The sequence below is a fragment of the Podarcis raffonei genome, chromosome 4, assembly GCF_027172205.1.
Source record: "Podarcis raffonei isolate rPodRaf1 chromosome 4, rPodRaf1.pri, whole genome shotgun sequence".
NCBI lineage: Eukaryota > Metazoa > Chordata > Lepidosauria > Squamata > Lacertidae > Podarcis > Podarcis raffonei.
Genome location: NC_070605.1, coordinates 65,833,937 through 65,854,559, shown reverse-complemented (window position 1 = coordinate 65,854,559; position 20,623 = coordinate 65,833,937). Strand labels below are relative to the sequence as shown.

The 20,623-nt window shown below is 39.8% G+C and overlaps 1 long non-coding RNA gene across 1 annotated transcript; it reads right to left on the bottom strand.

Moving 5' to 3' along the window:
* Positions 1–5,523: 5,523 nt before the first annotated feature.
* On the bottom strand, positions 5,524–20,600 carry LOC128413153 (uncharacterized). Its single transcript, XR_008330260.1, has 4 exons — positions 20,537–20,600; positions 18,315–18,481; positions 10,963–11,084; positions 5,524–6,928 (listed from the first exon to the last, which is right to left on the bottom strand). It is a non-coding gene; the product is annotated as an uncharacterized LOC128413153 (long non-coding RNA).
* Positions 20,601–20,623: the final 23 nt, after the last annotated feature.

Sequence of the window (20,623 nt, the reverse complement as noted above, 5' to 3'; positions counted from 1 at the left end):
ACATTCTTTTTAATTCTGATCAATTTTCAAATTCTTGATAAGCAACTTACCTCTTTAGCAACCAGGGCTTGAATTACAGGGGACCTTCTTATCTTTTTGTGATAAGCTGCCACAACTATAGAAGGCTACAGGGGCTTACAATTTGACTAAAGGTCTCTATCTTTATTCTAGTAATTTGAGCACTGCCCTTTAGGCGACAACTTATGAGCCACTGTAATTTTGTCAGAGCTATGAAAGCTGGCATGTGCAGCTTCAATCACCAGTAAGAATTTTGAGAAGCATATTCTTGCCAGCTTTTCCAGGGACAGAAGAACACTGCAGTAGTTGTGCTGGCATAAGACCTGGTTGTATGCAGCATCCCAGCTACCAAGTCCAACACTCTGAAACCTATTGTGATATCCCTGGGGTTACTCAAAAGGGCCTACTCCACTGATTCCAGATGCCCTTCAAATTACCTGCTGTCAACATCTATAGACTTGTAGAGAGCTGTTGAATTTTCCCTTTATAGTGTTACTCGAGTACAAGACACCTGCGGTGTGACACACAGACCCTAGAATCCACCCAGAACAGAACAGTCGCTTAAAATATAAAAATATATTTAAGGAACATGCAGAAGAAGATTGTATGCAGAGTTTAGTGTTCTTATTTCCTAATTTAACATTATCGATTATCCCATGTTTCATAACAGCTATTCTAACACTTCTACATATACTGTCATTATCTCTCTCATTTCATTTTCTTTTAACTTCCCTCTGCTTCTCACAGCCAGTTTCCCCACTCTGTCATTCTTCAAACGACACTCTCTACCTGTCACTCATGCTAATGCTGCCCAACATTCCATTTATTAATTTATTTCCACTCTCTTGCTATCAATCGTTCTTCTGCTATCTCTTCTGTGTCACAGGCTGTTAGGGATTTATAGGGTTACCCACTGTTCTATACAAATGATGTAGTAGGTTTTGAATAATAGAATATGCGAGTCATATATTGCAGTGAATTTCAGCAATATACTGAATAAGGGAAAATCATAGACATAGGAGAATTTGGGATTTCTTGAATACAGTGTTTTCTTCTTATATTATTTCCTATGGAACAGATCTCATTGCAAAGTTTATTATCTGTCATCTCCGGATTACATTAGTTACCTCAGTGGACTGTTGGGGGAGAACATTGTGTTAGACTGAAATGGAGCTTTTACCATTAACTGAGAAAAGCAGAAGTCTGAAAGCCCTGAGAGATTCCTTGCCAGACTCAAGGTATTGATCGCTATAAAAAGTAATGTGGAGGATGGGACTGAGAAAAGGGGTAATGAAAGCATAGCATGAATGCTGTCATACTAACAGCAATAAAAGCTTGCTCTTATGTTAGAAAGCCCTATCTCCATAAATATAGTAATGGCAAGAAAAAGTTGAAAGTCACATAAAGCTTAAAACCCCCCAACAAACGTTGAGCAATGTTGTATCATCATTAATGTTGGCCACTTATTTTCTCTTTTTTTATCTCATGTGAATGGCTACTCAGCCCTGCCCCCAGGGTTGGTATTAAAAGCAGGGCTGGGGGAAGCCGGGAGGCTATTTTTTCTGAAGAAAAAAAAAGGTTTTTGCACCAGTGCACCACTTTGACTGGAAATTGCTACGGTGCTATTTTCTAATAGGGTCTTCTTTTAAATCACAGAAAACTGTGATCCCAGCCAATCTGGGAACATGCCATGAATGTGATTAAGATATGACAATCATGACTATGTGATGTCTTCATGAAGGCAATTCAGAGGGAGGGCAGAAAGCATTGCCCAACCTCTGAATTTATGATACTGACATGAAACCATATACGTAATTATCGTATAGCAAAATCTGATTGAAGCCAAATCTAACTTGAATGCTTCCTGCCTTCAATTTGAATGAGAAAAGATTTTTGCCCATTTGCAACATGCCTGAAGGAGGCAGCACTAATGGTGTTATACCTTCATATGTCCTTGCAGGGGAGCAGACTGCAAGGTCAGGCTGTAGATGTAAGAGGAGACTGCAGGAAAAGCCTCAAAGAATTTGGTGCTTGCTATAAGAGCACAGTCAGACCTTAACAGGCAAAGAAGAGGATGACTTCAATAGTGGATAAGGTGATGGAGCTGCACTACTTCCCTGACCTTTCTCCAGCTGAGTCACTGCTGCATACTGGGATGCAGAGGGTGAGCTGATGGCGAGATCAATGTAGTGCAAACACAGTGCTGCAGCCAATCTGGTGCTTGTATGAACGTGTTTGCACCATGTCAATCTTGTCAGTGCCTTGCCCCTCCTTAGTACGCAGCAGCAACTTAGCTGAAGGAAGGCCAGGAAAGAGGTGGAGTTTCACTGTCCCATCTGCTACTGGATGGCTCCCTCTACCTCAACCCTGCAAATAATTTCCTACAGGCCAAGTAGGAAGTGATGACCAAAGGAAAGGCCGCTGCGGTGAATATAGAAGTTGTAGTTATTTCTTTGTTAATAGTGCACCGTGGCAAGCCTAGAAGTAAGTTACGGGGGACGGGGTAGGAACCTAAGCATAGAAAGTTAGGAAAAGTCCTTATGAGGATACTGTGATGATCTGGGCTCACAGGTTCTGAGAACAAAGGACCCACCTGGTCTACTCTGAAGCAAGAGTGGCCTGGTGCTCGATTGAACATCAATGGGAGTGGGATTGAGTTAAAATGATCACCCAGGTAGGTGATCATGAGATGGCTTGGTACACCTTTCTTCATTTACATGTGATATACCAAGTGTGTCCTTTTATGAAGAGTTAGAATTTTGCAACAGGTATCCACTGCTAGAAACTGGGTATGACGTCAACGTACCCTGGATGCTGCAGATGGTGCAGTAATGATGGGTTTTTGTTAGCAATCTCATTGGATTTAACTTTAAGATTAATTAATTAATTTTCTGTCCCACCCTTCCTTTCAAAGGAAGCCTCAGGCAACAAACAATAAAATGTGAAACCAATACAATTAGAAGATTGTTGTTGGTATCTGTCTGTCTCAAGAGACAATGGAGTGTGCATCGGGAAAGTCAAACTGCTACATTATCAGCACCAAAGTATCTTTCGACAGTGTACAAGCCTGGGCACTGTGTATGAAGGTCCTGGGCTGCCCAGACAGCAAGACCCATCTCTCGGCCTCACTGATGTGGTTCAAAGTAAAGCAGAGCAATACGTTTGGCACCAACTTGGCTGTAGGAGTTGCTGGATTGCAGCATATAAGGTGCCATCCAACCATCTTAGGGACTCCAATCCAGATTTGTATAGGATTTACTCCTTAGCCTTTTCTTTTCCTAAAGATATCCTGCAAGGCAATGGAGGCTTAGAAGAGTTTTCCTTTTCCTAAACAGCCTACTTTCCCAGGTTGACAAGCCCCATCTGCTTCCCACTTCCCTCTAAAGCACATGCAGAAACTGCCTTCTTGTCCACTGGACCCACTACTGGTCTTGTCCACTCAATCCACCAGAGCCTGTCTTTGCATGAAGGGAAAGTCCCTACTTCACCAAAGGTTTAAAACCCATTGGCTACCTTCAACTGGTTTAGCCAGCCAGTCAAAGCTGTTTCCCAGGGTTTGAGAGCTGAGTTCTGGGTGCAGACCAAAGGTAGACAAACCACCCCAGAAGGAACACCCCAATTAGAAGATTAAAGATTTTTAATTAGAAGATTAAAAACACATCTAAATCATTTCAAAGCAATTAAAAACAGCTAACTATGTTTAAGAATATTAAATCTAAAAGCATTGAAAACAATGACTTATCATCGCATTTTAAAATTTTAACCATAATACAGTATCTCCTACTCTCACCCTAAGTTGTTCCAACAGCCTTTCTCAATCCCCAGATGTTTTGGGACTACAACTTCCATCATCCCTAGCTTGCAAGGCCAGAGCTCAGGGATGATGGGAGTTGTAGTCCAACAACATCTGGGGACCCAAGGTAGAAAAACACTGTTCCAGAAGGACACCATGGTCAATGCTGTCAAAAGCTGCTGTGAGACCAAGGAGAACCAAGGGGGCTGTATTCCCCCAGTCTCTTTTCAAAAAGAGGTAATTAATCTGAACAATGAAGCCGCTTTCAGTGCTAAAACAGGGCCTGAAACCAGATTGAAATAGATTGAGATGTGGGGATGCAAATTAAATGTAAATTTGAACTGTATCTCCCACAACTTTCTTCAGAATAAATGTTTTCTTTATTTTAAACACAACATTAGGTATACAATATATTTAACTTCAATCACTCCTCCCGCTATTCCCTTTTCATGTATTATTCAAAATGCTGCAATATTATTAGTTTATATTGGTGTTCTATTAGCATACTTTTCAAAGCTTCAGGTAAACACCACCAGTTATCATGAAGCTGTAATAAACATAGAATACTCAAGGGGGCACCCCAATCATTGGAAAATTTAATGTTTCAAAATAGGAGAAAGATAACTGTACATTTTTAAAAAGCATTTTCAGAACCACTTTGGGGCTATTTCTTCAAGTGAGCCAAGCTTTTTTGTAAGCCTTTATTAAACATGTATGTGGGACCTGAGCTTTCACCAGGAACCCAAATCCCGCTTAACCATGGCACTGAAAGGACCCTGCCCCTCTTACCTTTTAGAAGCCTTTTAAGGCTACGGGCGCATGATTTGGCGAAAATTGAAAGTAAGTGGTGGGGCTTGTGAATTTCATCATGGGCCCTATTAACTCCCCTCTGCCCACTAAATAATTAAAGTACTAAATGCTTCTGAAAAACTGTGGTATTATGTGCGACCAAAGACAAGCTAGTCAGCTGCCACTTGGTTTTGGCCTGGGGGACAGGTCCAAAGCACTTAAACACTGTTAAGAGTGGCTAATCATGTAGGCTGCTATTTTGCACCTGATAAAATTGTGTTGTGTTTCTGTACTGATGTTTGCTTTACATATTTTTTAAAAAATAATATATTGCAAGCTGCCTGGAGAACTGAAGATAGCCGGGAACATTTTGAATAAATAAATGTTGAATTTAGTTTACATCTTGCTCTTTCTGTCATTTGGACTTTATGGCCAGCTGTGGACTATTGAGGGTTATTTCAAGCTTACTCATTATTAGTTTCCTTTCATCTATGAAGGTGCTGTCAGGGACTTTACTTTTTCCCTTAGGATGGTTGTTTATACATCAGCCAAAAGAGAACAAAAAAGGACACTAATTTAAATATGGTAATTTCTACATACAGATTCAAATTTAATAATAATAATAATAATAATAATAATAATAATAATAATGATGAAATTATTTCTACCCCGGCCGGAGCCGGGCTCAGGGCGGTTAACATCATAAAACTAACACAGTATACAAAGAACATAAAAACATAAAAACAGGCAATCAATTAATTAAAATACATCTTAAAATTAGTTCAGAGCATATTAAAATCTGGACAGGTGGCAGTCCACATGTAAAATTGAGAGTGGTTAATATTCCCCAGGGCCAACTGTTACCACTGGTCTTATAAAGAATCTGTGAGCGGGCTAGGAAGCCTCTTATACAGAAAGAAAAAAATCAGATTGAACCCTGACCAAAGGCCTGGTGGAACAGCTCTGTCTTGCAGGCCCTGCGGAAAGATGTCAAATATCGCAGGGCCCTGGTTTCTTGTGATAGAGCATTCCACCAGGCTGGGGCCATGGCCGAAAAGGCCCTGGCTCTGGTCAAGGCCAGTCTAATGCCCCTGGGGCCTGGGCTCTTCAGGGTGTTATTATTTGCAGACCTTAAGGTCCTCCGTGGGGCATACCAGGAGAGGCAGTCCCATAGGTACGAGGGTCCTAGGCTGTATAGGGCTTTAAAGGTTAAAACCAGTACCTTAAACCTGATCCTGTACTCTGCTGGGAGCCAGTGCAGCTGGTATAGCACTGGACGAATGTGCTCCCACGGCAAGGAACCCGTGAGGAGTCTCGCCACGGCATTCTGCACCCGCTGGAGTTTCTGGGTCAGTTTCAAGGGCAGCCCCACGTAGAGTGAGTTACAATAATCAAGCCTATAATATAATATAAATGCACCTTATCATTGTGGGGAAGACTGACCTTCACATACAAAATATGCTTGTCTGCACTAGTGTTTTTCATCTGATTGTATTAACAATTTCTAGCCACTGAAAAACAAATAGTAATTCTTTTTTTCTCAAGTACTTTATGATTTGTTAAGTTGAACTTAAAGAAACTACAGAAACTGCATTTGCACTGAATTCCCACTCAGCTAGGAAACTGACCGTGTGACCTTGGACTGGTCACCATTTCTTAGCCTAACTCAGACATGAGCATAAATGAAGCGGGAAGGAAACAATTATCTTGCTTCAAGCTGTCAAAATTTCTATTGGTTCACAAAGGAGCCAATTCCTGATTTTTGCAGAAATGGCTTCGCTCATTTCAGAGCCAATCGTGTCCACTTCAAATTTATTCTGTTCCAAAGATGCCAGCCTAACTTTACAACTAAGAAACATCAAGGCACAGTAATGGGTGACTAGCTTAAGATTAGTTGATGAATTCTTAGCACAGTATTTTTAAGCAGAAATATTAAATAGCAATGCTTTATTCATAAGCTTTCTACTAATCACTAAATAATCACAGCTTCCCAATGCTGAATTGGGAGCCTGGGCTTGCAGAATTAAGCATAGCTCCCATGTGAATTAAAAACTCAACACTTCTCCCTTTAGACATTAAACACTTACGTCACCTCCATTATCAGAAAACTAGAACAAGAGAAAACAAACATTTGCTTTTATTCACACAACAAATCAATTATTTTTCCTTCCAGGATATAGCCAGCGCGCCCCCCCTCTCTCACACACACATACACCCAGACCAGCCACAAGCTTTCCCTCCTTATTCTTGTGTAAAACCCCTATGGAATGCCAGGTACACAGCCCTTTTTGCTCTTTTGGAGCAGCCATAGTGTGGTTTTGAAGAGATCTGAAGAAAGAGAAAGAATAGAAAATTACACCTAGAGGGAGTAAACCTTTATTACATACATAGCCCTTTATTACCCAGAGGGAGTAAAAAGGAAACATTCAGAGACCACTACCATGGAATAAAGAGCAGTTGTTGCTTTCTCCCCTCCCCCAGAACATTTATTCAGCAGTAGCACTGCCAGGGTGTGTAAATGAGGCCTATGGACGTATCCCAGGATTGTGAAGCCATACACGTCTGAGAGCTTCTAAATGCTTTGCTATGTCTAACTCCATCCACTGTATTCTCTTCTGTTGCTTAGGAACACTTTAAATCACGCCTACCCAAGCTGTTCCTCTTTCCCCTCCCCTTTCCTATTAGGTAAGTCCTAGCTCAAGAATGTAATACATTCTATTAAGTTGCCACTTGCTGTTTCCCCTTCTTCCTTTCAAGTACAGTGGTACCACGGGTTAAGTACTTAATTCGTTCCAGAGGTCCGTTCTTAACCTGAAACTGTTCTTAACCTGAAGCACCACTTTAGCTAATGGGGCCTCCTGCTGCCGCCACACCGCCAGAGCACGATTTCTGTTCTCATCCTGAAGCAAAGTTCTTAACCCGAGGTACTATTTCTGGGTTAGAGGAGTCTGTAACCTGAAGCATATGTAACCCGAGGTACCACTGTAATGTGGTGGGCTTGAGGCACTGCATTTGGGGCTCCAAATAATATTTGGGGCCCCAGCATTTCCCACTCTCATTCAACCTACCATGGTCTGAACTTAGGTCCCATAGCTCCCTCCACACAGCAAGGAGTCGGTGGATAGAGAAAGAGTGTACTCTTTCCTTGCCTGTTTCCCCTTTCCAATTTACGGTAATGTATACAAAGATTTCTCCGAGTACATGCATCTCCCAACTCAGGGTTATAGTTCTCAACAACCATTAACAAACTACAGTGCCCAGAATTCTTTGAGGGAAAACTTTATTTTGAACGTGCTTTAAAGGTATAGGGTCAGATGACTGAGTTCAGCTGTTGGTTTTCAATACTAGGGTCGAAGAATGTGCAGGGTACCTTTACCACTGAAAAACTGCAGTGTCTTGTCTTCTCAGACACTTATAATTCAGGAACAGTTTCCCCCTGAGCAGGATGTTCTATATAAGGTATGTGTCTACAATCCTCTTGTTGCACAAACAAAGAATACAAATACCGTATGGGTTTTCACTCTGCCTCTGTGTTAAAAACAAGCACTTTCCTTGCACAAATGCCTTCTGTTCCCTGTCTCTGCTTGCAAACATTAGTTACAACTCTTAACTAGTTTTTTTCGTCATCTCAGTGGATTGTGAGTAAACTAGCCAATATTTAAATCAACTGACTTTAATTTGATGCTGAGAGTTATCAAATTAAAGGTGGTCCATGGGGAAAAATGCATTTCAGCCCCTCCACTTAAAGAGTGGAAGAGAAACCTGCAACAAAGTGTAGGAGCCTGGAGTGCTTCTGTTTGAGACCCTATAGTTTTCTGTCCCCACCTTCAGTCAGCATTCTGTGCCCTCTAAGAATACTTAGTCCTCACTGGGCTATTTTTGGATCCCCTGCTTTTGAGAGATAATATGCAAAAAAGATGCCTCTGATTTGGAGAGCTGAATTGTGTGTAATGTGTAGCTAGGCTCAAATAAAATCAGCCATATGCCTGAAAACTACCTTTAATAATTACTGATGTGCCTTTCCCCATGTTTTCTCCTCTGCCCTAGCGATAAAGATACTTTATCTGTTAGAAGGAATCACAGGATTCACTTTGTTATAAACAAAGCACTACAGTACTTTCCATTCTAGATATTGTATATACTAGCGTTGGAATACAAGGAGCAATATGTTTGAGAAATGAGCTTTCAGCGTTATCATCTCTGTGCTAAATTCACTATTGCTGCAGGGAACTACCAGAAATTCATGGTTCACCTGATAACAAGAGTAAGGCTGCTGAGAATTACTGGAGTAGTTCTGAGGATCTTTGTATTTCAATGATTAAATGGGGCCAGTTGATCTTTTGCCTTTTTTCATTTTAGCTAAATCTCTCCCCATGTTTGTCATTTTGCCTGCAGCAAGGTGAATAAAAGCCGTTTTGTTTTGATATTTTTCTTAATCCATTGTGTGCCTTTGTGTTTCTATCATTCTCAAAGGACAAAAGGAAAAAGCTACCTCCCTGCTGTCACCTTTTCAGCTATTTGCCAACCTGCCATCCCCTGCCCCCCATCTGGTAGTGTAACAGATGAACAAAACATTGCCAAAAGGAATTCTGCAGATTACCAATGCGGAATCTGAACATGACAGAGGATCAAGGCTATGTACCATCACTGTTTAATTCAAACATTTTGTATTAAATATTTTAAATTCAAACTGGATTTTTCTATATTTTTTACCATTATTATTTCACAGTTCTGCCTTCTTTAATAAAATTAATTTTGTGTAAGTTGTATATAGACAATAACACAAACCTTACAAAATTGATGTCGTGTTGAGTCATTGAGGTACATTTTTTTAAAAGACTGGGGGTCATAATTTCACTAATATCTGTTCTTTTTCTGTTTCAATTATTCTGTTTCAGCCTTCTACATTTAATCCAAACCCATTTTTTCCCCTTGCTCTTCATCTTTACTACATCTGTTTCTACATTTCCTGTGCTTCTCACTTGGCCTTCCTATATGGTTTCTTCGTTTATTTAATTTTGAGTGCTTTTTTGCAGTGGCAAATCTTTCTCCTGGGGAGAATGAAGAAATACTTTCAGGGCACAATGCTGCAACTTACTGGCTGTGTGCCAGCAAATATAAATGCTTGTTAAAAACATTTGACAAACAACTGCTGTGTCTGAGCCGTGGTACACAGCAGGGCTTCATACTAGTGGTCCATGGAATGAGCATAGGACACTCCAAGAATCAGCTCATATAACTGTCAGCAGGTGGTGGCATTGTCATATAAAGTTGCACAATGTAGAAAAACGGAATGTGATGGGCCTTTGACTATCAATAAGATGACCACTGATTTATTGTCTCAGTAAATTACTGGGCACTAAAGCACCAACTAATATGTGTTAACCTTTTGCAATGAAGAAATGGTAGGCAGGAGTTTCAGTAGGGCTGCAATAACTCACAGCATACACATTCCTCCTCATTCCTCAAGCTGCTGTTAGGTGATGGCAAACCCCAAGTTGATGTACCCTTAGAATAATAAAGAAAATAGAGCACTGTGTACAGACATTTGAGGGTTAGGGCTGTTCTTTCGTTGTTGCACTCTTGAGAGTACATGCATCTTTGGGATGCAAGAAGCTCCACTGAGAACTGCAACTGACACTGGCTGGAGTCTTACACTGCAATTAGGACTGTGGAATCTTAGGTGTCATTTTTTGTGTGAAGCAAGCATGAGTGAGACTGGCAATGCCTATTCTGGCAAATGCACAGATTTGGAGCTAAATTCCATATATCCTGGGTGGATAGAGTGCTTGATTTTTGTTGTGGGACAAGAAAAGAAAGGTACTAGTGCTCTTACAGCAAATGAATATGTGAATGACCGAACCAGTCCCAGTTATCTAACCATAATTTGTTTTCCAGCAGCAAAACATGATATGAAACCCTGCTTTTGCTCGCATAACTTGTTCTAACTATGATTTGGTACTATGTACAAACCTAATTGATTTGCGCACTTATTGCTTTTTGGCACCCACCTCAAATTTATGCCAAGCTATAGGCATGAGGCAAGAGCATCTGTAAAACAGACCGTAATATAGGCTGTTTAGGGACTTCATGGGGGGGGGGATTGCCTAAAATACTTTCACACATGAATGCAACAACAACAACAAAATCTAGATTTTGCTGAACCATTCTTTGCTAATTTATTTTAAGATTATCTTTCCCTGACTTTTCATCTCTTCACCAGAGGGCACTCTTAACTAAAAGATAGGACTCAAAAAAGTCTATCAAAAAATACTTGTTTTCAGCTATAAAGAGATTAGAGGAAGTCTCAGTTCTGAAAAGCATATTTTACATTTAGTATTTTTAAATTTTAAAAAACAAACCTTATACAGAAGCTTCTATGTAGTATTTCATCTTCTGTACTAGTTGAATGAATATTCTGCTGTTCTTTGAGATTAGTAGAGTGGTTTCATCACTTTAGAACAATATCTGCTTCAAGGCTGTTCTGGAGAGGAAAACCAAATGTGTCAGGAACTTGCCACCCTCCTCCAAATTATTAGATGTCATGTTGTCAAAGCCTTTACAATCTTATCTTTACCTTATTCTCTAGGCAGAGCCTGGATCTCTACATGCATCCTTTCCTAAAATGGTAGTGCTCATGTCGTATCATCCTGGTTTCCCATTTTATCCTGTGGGTAATCCTTCTGCTTAAAGTATTTTATTTGACATGGAATTTTCAATTCACTCTTGTGGTGCAGACTCTCAAGCTTGAGTTCATCATGCTTACACTTCAATTCCTTTTACTCAACAGCTTGAGCTATCATAGAATTGTAGAGTTGGAAGGCACCACAAGGGTCATCTAGACCAACCCTTGCAATGCAGGAATCTTTTGCCCAACATGGGGCTCAAACCTATGATCCTAAGATCAAGAGTCTCATGCTGTCATAACACTGTTTCTGGTTTCATCCTCTGTCTTTTATACTGTGCTTCTTTCTGCCTGGACCTGTTGCCAGACTTTATCCTGCAAATGCATCCAGATTTATGCTCCTTATTATGAGTTTCATTTGTGCATTACTTATTCAGTCTTTCCAAATCTTGTTATTGCATTTTCACAGATTTAAACTTTTTTGTTCTGAGGGATATGCAGGAGGATGTTGAATTTAAATAACGCCATCTTGTAGGAAAGACTCTGAACTTTTTGCAAATGACTTCTATCTATTGCGCTGATGAAATCCTTTCTTAATTTTCCTAAGGGAACAGATTTGAGAGCTCTGTCTAGAACAAGAAAAAAGCCTGAAATTGATGTATAGATGCTGCTGCTTCAGGGCCCCTGCATGCTACCAGCCCACTCATAAAATGAGTCATGGTAGCAGTGTGAAGGTTTAAGTCCATACATCTGAGCAAGAGCTAACTAGCTATATTTAAATAAAATCCCAAGAAAACACTCTTGTAATAAAAACAGGCCACTGTATTTGCTTGTAATATATATTAGAAAATTCATAAACTGAAACCATTTATTTTCAGATTTCTAATCGTGTTATCTGTTTTAAGAAATCAACATAGATTCATTTGCCTAAAGTAAACAGGATATTGCTTTTGCAGTAGTGTTTGTTGTACAGCACTAAACAATAAAGGTACTGGAATAGTAAAATTCTGCCACAATTAGAAAACTCACTAAAAAACACAATCTGTTTTGCTCCTATACCTTTAACAGCAGCTGTTTTCACAGAAATAAGTAGGTGAAGCTTTTTACAGCATGATGTTAATCATTATAATATGTTAATATATGTAGATAAAATAGTTCTAAAAGATACAGGAACAGTTAGGAACCCTAGCTTTGACTCTTAGTGTTCTGGTCTTTCAGGGATTTCCCCCCTTTTGTTTAGACTTCAGAAATAATGTTGTTCAATAACACTTTTTTTTAAAGCTATTTAAAGTAAAATGTGAAAATATGGATTTTTCAGCTAAAGTAAGGCAGGGTGGCGCTGTGGGTTAAACCACAGAGCCTAGGACTTGTCATTCAGAAGGTCGGCGGTTTGAATCCCCGCGACAGGGTGAGCTCCTGTTCAGTCCCTGCTCCTGCCAACCTAGCAGTTCAAAAGCACATCAAAGTGCAAGTAGATAAATAGGTACCGCTCCGGCGGGAAGGTAAACGGCGTTTCCGTGCGCTGCTCTGGTTCGCCAGAAGCGGCTTAGTCATGCTGGCCACATGACCCGGAAGCTGTATGCCGGCTCCCTCGGCCAATAAAGCGAGATGAGCGCCGCAACCCCAGAGTCGGTCATGACTGGACCTAATGGTCAGGGGTCCCTTTACCTTTAAGGCAGATATAATGGCCTTGTTCTCACTGAGGTGGCAAGCCTGTATCCCAACTGTACTATTTCAGATGGGGTATCACAAGACTGAATGATCTTTTGTACAAAAAATAGCATTACCCTAGTGCATAAAACATACAAATCATAAGTTGAATCAGATATAAGGCTTATCTATATTGGATATGAGCACAACAGCACTCCCCCTACTGGAGAGTTCCACAGCTGCTGGTATTCAGAGCTATATTAAATTATGGTGCTGGAAGTGTAGTCAGGATCCCATGATCCTCCTGCCAGCATACATGTACTATCAAAGCGTGCTAGACTTTTTTAAAAATTGTTTTTATGAGGGAGGATTCTATTATGTAAATCTCCACATGAAGTCTGAATAGGCCAGAGAAAGATCCAGCTTAGTAAGAATTAGGCCATTGCTTTGTTGTGTTTCTCATATTCATTGATTTAACTAATCAATTGTAGCATTAATTTTTCCACCTGAGAGAGAGAGAGAATGGGGGTGTGTATTAGGAGAGTAACGCCACAGAATTTAAGGCGGTCTTAAAAACGACAGTTGTAAAATGTTAAATTGACCTCAGGGGAATACCTCCTAAGTTGTTTCATGACATGGTATATTTCAGTTTATTGCAGCATGATCAATATTCATTAGACCTGACCCCCACTCACCCCTAAAGAGACAAATTTGTGAGCTATCTGAGCATGGTGGTGCCACTTTTATCTTTTACATGGTGCATAGTAACACAGATTTGGTTCCAGCTAAAAATAGTTCTCAGTGGGAATGAGTGGCTATTGAAATACTAGATCTCCTCCCTTCAATGCTTTGTTAAATAGACATGTGTTACAAAGCTGTCATGCCTAGCAATTCTCTGGTCCTTCTAAGCAATAACCAATGAAGTAAAGCAGGGACAGGGAAATATGTTAGAATTTTCTTTAAATAAATTAAAGCACTTTTACCCCACCTTTCAGCCAAAAAAGTTCAGAGAGTGGCTTACACATAAATAAATCTGTGCCTGCCCCCACATCTATAAGGCACAAAAAAGGGGGATGGAGAAGGAGGATGAAAACCAAAAGCAAACTCAGGCATAACTTTTTAAAGATCTAATGAGACCAGGTGCAACGTGAACTGTTCAGGTAAATAAAGAGGCAAAGGGAACTGGTCTCAGCAGAGCCATTCAGTGGAATGGCCTTGTTTCATAACTCTCCATCTACTGAAGCATGCTTGAGGGAATGCCATCTACTAGGTAACAGCTGAGAAAGAACCTAAAGCAACTGGCCTCTTAGCAGAGCCAATGGAATGCCCCTCCTTTCTCTCCCTCTGCTTTGCAGCTCAGTGACATCATGCCTCATCTCTACTGTTAACTAAATGTTACTAGGATTGTATTGTTACTATTCAAGGAATTCAGAAAACCACTGCTTTATTATGTTTGAGATATATATTATTATTATTAGTAGTAGTAGTAGTAAATAAGCTATAAATTTATACTGATCAGCAATTTGATGGGGAGTGTGGGAGCACCTCTAAATCTAGCTCTCTTCTCCCATCTCTGGTCAACTGAGTGAAACTACATCTTTTTTTCAACATTAAATATGTGCAGGTCTAGCAGCAGAACCAGACTTGGAAATCACGCACAGTACTTGTTAAAGAATGTAGTTTCACATGGATGCAGGTATGATCCTAGCTAGAATGGGATGTGTAGGTGTGGAAGTAATTTTAGAATATAAATATGGATTTGTTTCTGTAGAAGATGCAAGCTGGGGAAGGGGAACCCAAGGTATGTAATTCACTATGCAGGAGATGTAAGAAGTGTGCTTCATCCATCTGAGGCTCATCATCCAAAGGCAGAATTTCATTAGTGGGCCTAGCCTACTAAAAGCTGTTTGTATGCAGCTAACATTGCAGTCTAAGTATTTTTCAGATATAAAGCATGATTTCTCTTCACACTGGACCATTAAAAAAAATTCTATGCATTTTGATTTTATGGCCTTGGCTTTAACGATGCATGCTATTTATTTCTTCACTGTGCCTTACTTTCCCCCAATCCAATTGTCCATCTCATTTATTTCCCAAAAACGATGCCTTTAAGAGTAGTTTTAAATACACACCCCCAAATCCCTAAGCCTGTCTTTTGATTTCACAGTTAACATAACTTCAGTGTAAACATTTTCAAACAGCCAACGCTGTATTTTCCTCAGAAGTGGGATATTATAAACACGCTATTTTCTGACAACTGCAATTGAGATGACAGAGGCTGTTGCAATATTCATCAAATGGAGTATATGCATTTGTCCCTAATACTTGAATGCAAACAGAATAAGAGGTTGAAGGAATCTTAAGAGGTCATCTACTCCAACCCCTTTCTCAATATAGGTTCTACAATGCAGGATGCAACACTATCCCTGCAAGCTCGCCATTAAGTCTCTGTTTAGAAGATATCCAAAGAAGGAGGGAGGAAGTAGTGGTAACAATGAATAGCTGGTAACCATTCAGAAGTGTCTTCTAATGTTTAACTGAAATTTGTTTCCCTGAAATTTCCAGCCACTGGTTCTAGTCCTACCCTCTATATATCTATACCCAGTCAGCTCAATGCATTGCCTTCTTTCCAGCTCCTTATTGAGCCACCACAAATGCTTGAAAAAGAATGGTGTTACAATTGAATCCGGGCTCACTGAGGGCATGATGTAGACACAAGCAGATGACAGGAAAGTTCTGTTCATACTATGATTCCACAGACCGTAAATGTGTGGAGAAAGAATCAGGATCTCATCAGCTGTGTCTGTCCCTGACCACTGAGCAGTGCAAGCTGTTTGTGCATGGGCTCTTTATAGCAGTTCTGCTGAATGTGTGGAGGTCAATCCAGTCATTCAGAGTATGCAGAATCCTCACCTGAACCCAGCAAGTGAAGGGCAAATAAAGGATACCTTGGGTGGTATCCTGGGTTAAGTACTTAATTCATTCCAGAGGAACGTACTTAACCTGAAACTGTTCTTAACCTGAAGCACCACTTTAGCTAATGGGGCCTCCTGCTGCTGCTGTGCCGCCGGAGCACGATTTCTGTTCTCATCCTGAAGCAAAGTTCTTAACCTGAAGCACTATTTCTGGGTTAGCAGAGTCTGTAACCTGAAGCGTATGTAACCTGAAGCGTATGTAACCTGAGGTACCACTGTAAAGGGGAAAGTTCAGAGCCATTCTAGAGTTACCATCCACTACCAAGATTAGCAACTCAAACTGTACAATTTACTGTGTGAATTGTGGTTATCATGCAATAAACTTTCTCACTCCAATTGGTAAACAACTCTGCTATGGATTTGGAATGGGAAACACGAAGATCCTAACTCATGTGAGTAAGCTATACTAAATATACAGCCAAGGGTGTGCAGGAAACTCACTACAGGATTGTTGATCCCTGTGATAAATAGACCAGCTTGCAGTTAACAATGCCTGATGCTCTGTAATTCCTGTCCTCCTTCTGTAGGTGGGCACACAGAACAAGCCAGTTTCTCCCCCTTGCTGGTGATTCACACCAGGACTAGGATTAGCTCTGCACATTGGTGTGAATCACAGAATGTGTCTGAGGTGTGGTATATTGTAAGGCACTGTCACAGGGACAATATAGATAACTAGAAATAACCCATCCCAGCCTGTTCCTTCTTCCCACCCTCCCTTCACTTTTCATGTACAAAAGGATTGGATCATAGCCATTGTTTTCAGTAGTGAGTATAATCAGGAGCTTGATTAATGGTGGTGTCATTTCAATTCCCAGTGAAATGAAAATATTACCATGCATTTGAAAACAACCCGAAAGTGGTTGGAAGAATTGGCTCTAAACCTCACTGATTTTAATACTTCTGTTTAAGTGTATTTGGAATGAGTCTTCTCACATAATTTACATTTTAGTTTGCCTTTTTATATGTGTGGCTTTTAAAACACACACGCATCATTGTTTGTAAATGCTAAAAATATAATTTAATTTAAACTGTTCTAAAGTAGCATTGGGTGTAATCCAGCTCTATTCATTTTTAAAAAATAATAATTAATTTTTTATTTATTAAAAAGAATTTTTAATACACATATATTACAAATATACAAGCATACAAACATACATTTCATACAATCCTTAAAAGTGTTCAAAAATACCTACACTCAATCCCATGAATAATTCATTTTCCCATCACCATCCACCACCCCTCTAGCTCTAGCTCTAGCTCTATTCAAATCAATGGGAATTTCGCCACTGACTTCAATTGGATGTAGAGAACACCTTTTCTTTTAGGACTTTACTTGCATCTACCAAATGTAGAGGGTACTGAAGTTGTCTTAGGAACAAGATAGTGGGAAGTGTTGACAATATTTGACTGCACCTGTTTCAATCAGATTTTTAAAAATATGACAGACTACATCATGTTTTTGTGGATGTTTATTATTCAAATGTTTGTTTCAGAGAATGTTAGCGCTGGTGCCAAAATGAAAAATCACTGAACAGTTATAAAAGATATTGCTAAGGAAGTCATAATTCATACTTCTACATGTTATGAAGGAAGAGGAGCTATAATTTTGACTGTAATACAGATGTGCACCTTGCCAGGATTATATAATGCAGTACTACATTATTGTTAGTTCCAGAAAATGTCTAGAAAAGGTGAACAAAGTGCAAGTGCTGGTTCTATATCAGAGTGTGATGCCTGATTCAGCCCTAAGCCTAAGACTCTTCATCAGATGAAATCCCTGAGGTGAAATCTGAAAACTTTATGGAACACCTGCTCTCCAGCACTATCCCAGATACCTCCAGCCTCAGGAGGCCAGGTCTAGCTGTAGCTGAGGACCCAGAGGGAGTAAGAGACCTGGAAGAGAACCTAGAAGGCTGGGCTGACCAGTTGTAGCTGGGCCTGGATGGACCTAGGTGATCAGGCTACAAAAGCTTCCAGTTGCTGTTAGTTGCTGGAACTTTACAAGTTGTTTTTTTTTATATCCTGACTGACCCAGAGCATCTGTTAAGACTTTGTTCTTGGAATCCTGCCTACCCTTGGACTATTCCACTGTGTTTGACCATGGTCTTGTCTCACAAACCTGCTATCATGCCTGCTTTTGTACACTCTCACCTTAGCTCCTACTTAAGAAGCTGTGTTTCTGAGTTAATATTTCACTGCTGTGGGAATGATTAGGAAGGTTGGAGAGGATATATTGTTTTGCTATTATCCCTCCTCTCTCACACTAGTGGGCAAACAACAGAGCATATTCCCTTTGCAACTTATTGGAAGCAAGATGATGACTCGCTAGAGTCTTTTAATTAAGCAATCCAGTCTGACTTGTCCAGACTAGAGCCTTCCTGGTAAATTTCCTCTTTATTTCCCTCTTAAAATAAGAATAACACAACACAGTCTTCTTGAAAATAACAATAAGAGTTTTACTCACATTCTGTTCACACCTCGCTAGCATGAGCCATGTGCTGGTTAAGAGGCAGGAACACTGGAGATCCAGAAGTGAAGTTAGTCAGCACACGGCTTATCCTTTACAGACGATGGAGGCTACAAGTAGCAAGTCTGAGATTTAGCTCAGACTTCTTTTCTCTACAAATGTAACTACAACCACAACATAAACTGGAACCTTTCCTGGTCATCTTGTAAAAGTAGAGAAAAGTGATGTTAAAGACACATGATGTGCTTTTAATAGTTGATGTACTCTGTACCTGAGTATCTTAACCAAAGCTTAGAATATTAATGAGGAGTTACCTTATGCCACTTCTGTCTTCTATACAGCACTTAGGACTTTATATGCATAGTACATAGTAGTCAGGGCTATGTTTAGCCTGTAATTTGAGGACCAAACCATGCAACATGGGAATTTAGTGTTAGAGTGAAGAATCCAGAATTCTTCAAATGACAGCAAAGGACCAGTTATCTCCAGATCAGCCCTCATCATAATATAATGTGATTACATATAATAATTTTTCAGTGTCTTTCTTTTAGAACTTTGACTAATTTTCCTATTCACTAAATGTCTCCCAATATCCTCTTTTATCAAGCTACAAAACAATTCAAAATTAATCACAATTGCCATGCTTAGCCGATGCTCTTTTCATGCATAGAATGGCCACCATAGAGTCTAACAGTTTTATCTTTTCAATGTTCCAGAATGGACATTCACTACATAAAGCACTGTACCTGAAAACACTTAGTTTCTGTGCTGTAAAAGGTAGGCAGATACAGGCCTTTTCAATTTAGCTAGGCCATAGGCTCAAAAGAAAATGGAATAATCAAAATGATAGTTTTATGAAATTATTATTTTCTCCATCAGAGAACTGCTATTATTTCATGTGATTTGCACTTGCTATACGCATCTATCATCACATCTTCATTAGTTTGTCTGTGGGCTATTCTGCAACTTTCATCTTTCTCCCATTGTTGATGCTTTTCTTGTTCTGAGAAATGGAATCACTCTTTGCTGACCATAACAAAAGGAGATGCCAAAGAAAAGAAGCTGTCATAGTTAGGGGATCTGTGTGTTTGTGAGAGGCTAAATTCTAAAATCAAATTTTAATTAAAGCCATAACAAGTGTGTGAGGAAAGAGAAAAAGTGATCCTAGGAACCGTTACAGTTTCTAAAACATGAACTCAAGCAGAAAGAGTCAAATAGAAAAAACCAGGACTCAGATGGAAGGCAGAGGAGACAACGTAAATGAAGCAGAACCAGCAGTATCATAGCAGATGGTGTGAGATGCTGCTGGATAGACTTGACTCCTGTCTCAAAGTCACTGAATGCTTGCTGCCATGGGGATGCAGTAAGAAATTCATGAGAACACTTGTTCTCTTGTGGATTTGTCTCCATCTCCCAATGGTTTGTTTGTAGAGGGAACAGAAAGTTTTAAGAACACAGCGTCTTTTACTGTGGGTTGATTCCAGTTTCTTTAAGACATTGCTTCAACACTGGGCCAAACTAGAAAGCATATTAAATATCTAATTGCATTTAATGTGTCTAGTTATTTAAAATACAAGAACAACTTTGGAGGAGGAGGGGCCACTCAGCATGCAAGGAGTGGAGTTTTTAAACCTACCACCATCACCAGTCTTGCAAAAAAATAAAATAAAAAAAATCCCCCAAAGCTATTTGTTCTGCGAGAGAAGCTGCTATCAGCACCAATAGTTAAAACTCCAAATCTTCCTGACCAGGCCTTCCTGTGGCTGCTTTTAATGTTAAAAAAGCTAGGCATCTTAGGTACAGTCACACATTTAATGCATTGTCTACTTTTGGAGTTACTTCATGGAGTTTAGTGTAAGCGGTTGCTAAGAAATCTTTTTGGAAGTGTGTCCTCTAGCACTACTTCCTCTGCATTCTGCATGGGAACAGTTCAAATGTCCAGAAAAGTTTACTGCCTGAATAGACGAAGCCTTATGCCTGTGAGACAAACTCAGTACAGAGGGGCAGATGTAATCACTTTTATAAGATTTTTACTATTTTTAAAATAAACATTCAGAGTTCTTTATTCAGGGACTCGGGAGGGACTCACAATGGTATTCCATATTAATCACACATAAAATGTGATTAGGGAGCTTATAGAGCTGACAATTTTGCATGCATGATACAATTTACAAAAAATAAATTTAAAAAATCACAAAACAGTAAAATGCAACACCAACCTCTCAGAAGTCTGTTTTCTTCAGGCTCTCCGTGAAGAAACCTCTACGTGAAGTTTGATCTTTCATCGGCCTGAAGGGACAGGGAAG